At 41.6% G+C, this 5,791-nt stretch overlaps 1 pseudogene; it reads left to right on the top strand.

The window, feature by feature from the left end:
* The first annotated feature begins 290 nt into the window (after positions 1–290).
* On the top strand, positions 291–5,500 carry LOC147434528 (uncharacterized; annotated as a pseudogene).
* The last annotated feature ends 291 nt before the right edge of the window (positions 5,501–5,791 follow it).

Genomic DNA, 5,791 nt, shown 5'->3' with positions numbered 1-5,791 from the left:
ACCACCTCCTCCTAGTCCTCCTCAACCTCAACAAACTGAGTTGAGTAAATCTGAGAAGCAACAAGATTCCAAGAAAGAGGAGAACAAAGAGAAAGAGCAGAAGGCCGAATTTGAACCAAAGCCTGAGAAGCAAGATCTGGAGGCAAGAATTATGGAATATTCCTGGATCTGCTAGCTATTGGATACACCCTAGAGGAGGCAACTCATACATCATTTCAATTATCAACACCTACACCAAAAAAACGTTGAGCCCTCGTTTGGTGGAGATAAAGGAGAATGCCACAGATACCATGGATTTGCAACCACAAGCAGAAGACTGGGAAGAAGTGATACAGAGACTGCAAGGATTGAGACCCAGATCAATGGCCAAAAAAATGGAGCATGAAGGGCTGAGGTTGAGTGAAGAAAAGGTGAAAGTTGAAGTGGAAACACTTCAGAAGAAAAACCAGGAGGAGATGCATGGCCAAGCACAGATGCAAGCTAAATTAGAAGCAGCACTATAGAAATTTAACGAGTTAGAAAATCAAAGCTGGGAAATCGATCAGAAGCTGCTAAACTTTGAAGAAGAATATCAAAAAATCAGCAATGCTCTTTCTGAAGCCGAGAGGGAAAGGGATGAGCTAACCCTACAGGTGGCGGAAGAGTCAAAATAGGTGGAGAGCTTGAAGAGGCTAAGGACAAGGCTGAAATACCATATGAAGCTAGCCAAGATGAGGTAATTGAACTCAAGGATCAAATCAAAGTAAAAGAGCAAACAATTTAGAGGTTGAGAGCATCTCCAGGTAAAGCAAGGGCTACAACAGTGCAACTAGCACTAGCCAAGATAGAGATGCGTTTGAAGAACAGATGCCATAGAACTTCAAAAAGAGCTGACGCTTGAGAAGAGGTAGAGAGTGATGCTGGCAGAGGGATCAATGGTGATACAAAGTAGATTGGAAGATGATAAAAAATCATTGAAAGCAGAATTGAGGAAGTTCAGAAAAAACTAGAAGATAATACACAGACACTACAGACAGAGAAGGATGAGGTAAAACAGAAGCTAGAAGAAGCTGATAGAGTCAATGCAAAACTCAATGACCTATTAGTATCCATGACAGAACAAGCTCAGATAGCAAAAGACAATTTATAGAAGCAGCTAGACAAACTTCAGAGCCAAAAAAGTGAAGAACATCAACAAAGTCACGGACCAGTTGCTATGGAAGGAATGGATATAGAGAATGTGTCAGAGCCGGTGGAAACAACAATACAAGAGGACATTCCTGAGGGATCATTACAAGAGCCCGGGGATTTGACACAAGAAGAAGAAGAGAATCTAGAGAAAGCAATAGAAGCAGCCATAAAAGACACTGCCAAAGAAGCAATGCAGTGGGAGCAGAGGATATTGAAGTCAATGACCATTCAGAAATTAGATGCAAATGTTGTTCGACATGAATGGCTGCAACCCTCTCACCCCTATCCTTTGCTAAAATACGAGGCTGCTACAATCAACAAGAGGATTAAAGAGGAGCCCATAGTGCCGATGCACAATGAAGACATCACCAAACCAGAAGGGGTTAGACTCATTGTAGAATATCAACCAAGATGGAGGAAGGCATGGCGCACTAAATACCCACAATATTTAGTACATTTGGTAGAGGCGCCTAAAATGATCAGAGACGACCTCAGCTTTTTCCCTCTACCAAGGATGCGGACATGGAAGGAGCATGAATTGCTAAAGAGAACCCACCCACGTGGCTCAACTACCTGAAGCTACCAGGCTTGAAGGCAGGCGAGAGAATGAGCGAGCAATACATGGTGAAAACCCTAACGGGCACCATTAAATTTTTCACTGGCTCGCTTGACCTCTCTTGCATTATGCTCAGGAAGATATGCAAAACACTTATGGCAATCTTTGAGGTCTTCAAACCTGGACAAGACACAAATAGCATATTCTTCTTCCAAGATACTTATAGATGTGCTTATGAACTGTCTGCTCAACCTTCCCATGAGGTGATACATGCCCTCTACCAAAGAATAATGTTCTTGCCCTCATACCACCTCTAGGCCTTTGAAGAAGCCTTCTACACTGGCTTCTTCACCATCAACACAGATATATTCAGCCCTAACAGCCTCCACTAAAGCAGCAGCTCTACTGTCATGTCGGGGATGACATGAACTAGGAGGGGGGAGTGTTAACTAAAGACTAGCAGCTACACTCAACTGAAGACTGGCGGAATGTGAAAAGAAAGAAATCCTATGTAGTCATTCTCTGATTAAGGAAACCTATAATTTCATTTGTAAATACTTGGGGCTTGTAGAAGTTTCCAATTTTGTATATTATTTTTGCCATTAGACTGAGTAGGATTTTACTTTGGAACATGAGGTATTGTATTTGGAAGGTATATATACCAAATTTTGACCTTAATGAAAAAAACCCCTTTATTCATTTTTTATGAAGTGTCTGTGAGAAGCGTATTCTGTGTACGAGAGAGAGTGAGAGCTTATCTTGACGCTATGCGCACACTGGCGGTCGGAATCGAGTGCGGAGAAGTGCAGCATGTTGCCCACAAAGAGAGCAACGCGTCAACACCTACAGCGTGTGTACGGCCCGGCTTCACAAGATTGACCTGCGAGATATTTCTAGTGATTTGATAAGCATATGGTGTCTGTTTTTGCATTTCAACATATCCACCCACTCGTATCGAGTAGAGCTACACATTAGGCATCTTAGTTTTCAGAAACGTCAACCTGCAAAAACGTGTCAGACATCCTACGTGATTCTGTACTGGGTGTTTTTGGGTAGGGTTTTGGGTCACGGACTTTAGGGAGAGTGGCCTATTGGTGTTAATAGGATATCCCTCGAGTTTCATAGCGTTTTGAGAACGTGTGATGGGTACTTGGCTCATGGAAGCATTGTAGGAAATCTCTGACTGTGCACTGTTGTAGGCTGTAACTTAAACATTGGGTAGAGTCCTTTGTAGGAAGTAGTCAATAGTCGGTCGAGTGTAGGTTGACACTCTATGCTTGATTCCACGTGCCTGCGGGTCGAGCTTCGTCCTTAGCTGACAATTCTTGTTAGGTGAGTTCTCGTTGTGCTAACATCCGTCGCGGCGTATTCGCCAACAGATGGCCATACAGGTTTGTTGGGCTACTACAAATCAATATCAGCACCCCCCACAGTTGCTATAGGAATAGCCAATGCACAAAACACCCAAATCCATCGCCTAATAGACCTAGGCAAGGAGCAAGAAGCCAAGATTAAGCAACAAGAACATGAGATTAAGGGGCTACAATAGCAAGTGAAACAATATAGAAAGAAGGAAACAACTCTTGGACCTCATCAAAGGAAGCAAAAGTTGCGGAACGTAGAGGACCTTAAGGTTGGTTCAAGAGGCCTCAAGAAAAGGATCAAAGCAATATAGTAAGATTTTTTTGTACTTAAGTACCTTGTCCCAATGTCCTTAAGTACCTTTACCAATCTTGATTCTTTGTAATTTGGGGTCCTGGTGTACGTTTGTATTGCAACCTGATAAGGAGAACATCAACCCAAATAGTAACCCAGCAAAGCAGATAAAACCTTTGGTTAGCTCGAAGGTTGCAAAAGAACTACTGTAGGAGAAGAAGTTCAAGGTTGTGCAGAGAGATGTGGTGGATCAATTTATTAGCCAAAACACCATATCCATTGAGAATGTATAGAGTGCTATGGATGAGCGTGGCATTAGCCAAAAAGGATATGCCTTCTTGCAGAAGATAGTGAGGACTACACTCAAGGCTAAAGGTATCACTCCAAAACTATGGATGAGTGTGGCATTAGCCAGAAAGGATATGCATTCTTGCAGAAGACAGTAAAGACTACACTCAAGGCTAAAGGTATCACTACAAAACTATTGCCAACTACTACAGATGTTTGGAGGCTTTGACATAGACTTAACAAGAAGCAAAATGACTATGTGGGATCCCCATACCACATAACAAACAAATACAAAGGGAAACAATGTACTGTCAAGTATGATGAACATAACCACGTCTTCATGGACTTGGAGCCTGTTTACAGAGACGGATGGTGGAGTTCTACAATGTCACACATGCTAAAACAAAGGGTGTTTTGAACTTTGTTTTAAAGATGGATGAGTGTGAGATCCTCAATGAGAAGAAGATGGAAAGGGTAGCCATAACTTTAATGGATAGAGCAATGGCTAACATGTCGAAGGATGATCCTCTTTATTTTCTTTTACAATCTGAGATGAATCATTGGTGGCTTGGGTGCTTTCTTGTATGTCCTTTTATCTCTTGTATGTCATATGTGCATCCTGTTACAATAACATCATCTATTATCAGTCTTATTACTCTTGCTTTGGTGCAGGTTTTAAAAGAAGACCATGATATCTTGCACTGGATATTTCAGTAAACTCCCATTCTTGATATTATAAGTGGGCAGACGGAGGGCAAAGAACTCTTGATGTTGGAGATGGAGGCACCTTCTAGGCTGTTTGGCACTTGGCATCTAACTTGAAGACACTAAAGTGTTTGTACAATTGCAACAAAGGAGCCATGACCTTACCATGCTTGTACTGCATCGAACCATCCAAAACCCTTGACCGCGAGTGGTGGACCAAGCCGCCAAAATGGCATTTGCTGGATAACAGCTTCCAACCTATTTTTTCTATACCACTGACTAATGTTCACATTTGCACTTTCCATCCTTTGTGTCGAGTCATAGGTAAATTGATCAACCTCTACGTGGGTTTCGTATGGAAGATAAAAAAAAGATAGAATGTAGTGATAGGATTGCAGCTATTGAGAGGATGTTGTCAAACATGCAGCTTCATGGAGGAAATGTTCAAATTCAGCAGGACCAAAAGCTCTCAACCAATGAGAAGGATCTACCAAGAGAAGTTAAAGTAGGTGGTGTGAAGGCAAGGTGTTTTTTGTCATGCCCAATCAACAAAACAATCAATAAGCAAAGAACCAATCACATAAGCAGGATAGAGTATGAGCAATGGAGGAAACTTCACAATACAATTAAGGACCATGAGGTTAAATCTAGAAATGCAAAAGAGGAGGTGTGGCATGCAGTGGACAATATCATTGAAATGTGTGACAAGGAGTCATGGACAACTGCCGATTGTAAAAAGTTTCAATTACACCTTCAACAATTCAAAAAACACTTTGAAGCAGCTTGGATAGAGAGCAACATAACACACTACATGGTACACTACCAAACTTGGCATTCATCATGGTATACAACATGTGTGTATAAGAATTGTTATTGTTCTATGGCAACACATCATCTATAACCATGTACCATTCTTTATACAAAAGTACGATGATCCAAGCATATGGAGCACACAAGGTATGGAGAAGTCACATTATATGGAACACAATGCATACTTCAGACATACTCAACATGGTGGTGGTAGCCACAAAGGAAATAGCTTTTGTGAACTCTATGATCATCAAAGATAATGCAAGCAATAAGGGAAGTCCAATCAAAGAAGAAAAAGAAGATTCAAGCATTTAGAAACTCAAATGCTCTTCAAGAACAACAAAGATGGAGAGAGGGACGCCACTTCATTAACCGTCGGTGGGTGAAGGCATCATAGAGGGATGCACTATAATAGAGGGAGGCATCATAGAGGGTGAACATGTTCTTTTGTTCTAAGAGGCAAATTAGGATAGAAGTAGCCGCACCCTCAGAGACTGGCAATTTTGATGGGGAATAAACTGGCAAACTATCAAAGCTAGTAACTTGATCCAACACCTCCCTTATGCTACACGATATTGCCTCTGGATCCAAAAAATCAATCGGTCC

This window comes from Adiantum capillus-veneris, chromosome 19 (assembly GCF_014529385.1).
Source record: "Adiantum capillus-veneris isolate H3 chromosome 19, ASM1452938v2, whole genome shotgun sequence".
NCBI lineage: Eukaryota > Viridiplantae > Streptophyta > Polypodiopsida > Polypodiales > Pteridaceae > Adiantum > Adiantum capillus-veneris.
This window is presented reverse-complemented; position numbering and strand designations above follow the sequence as displayed.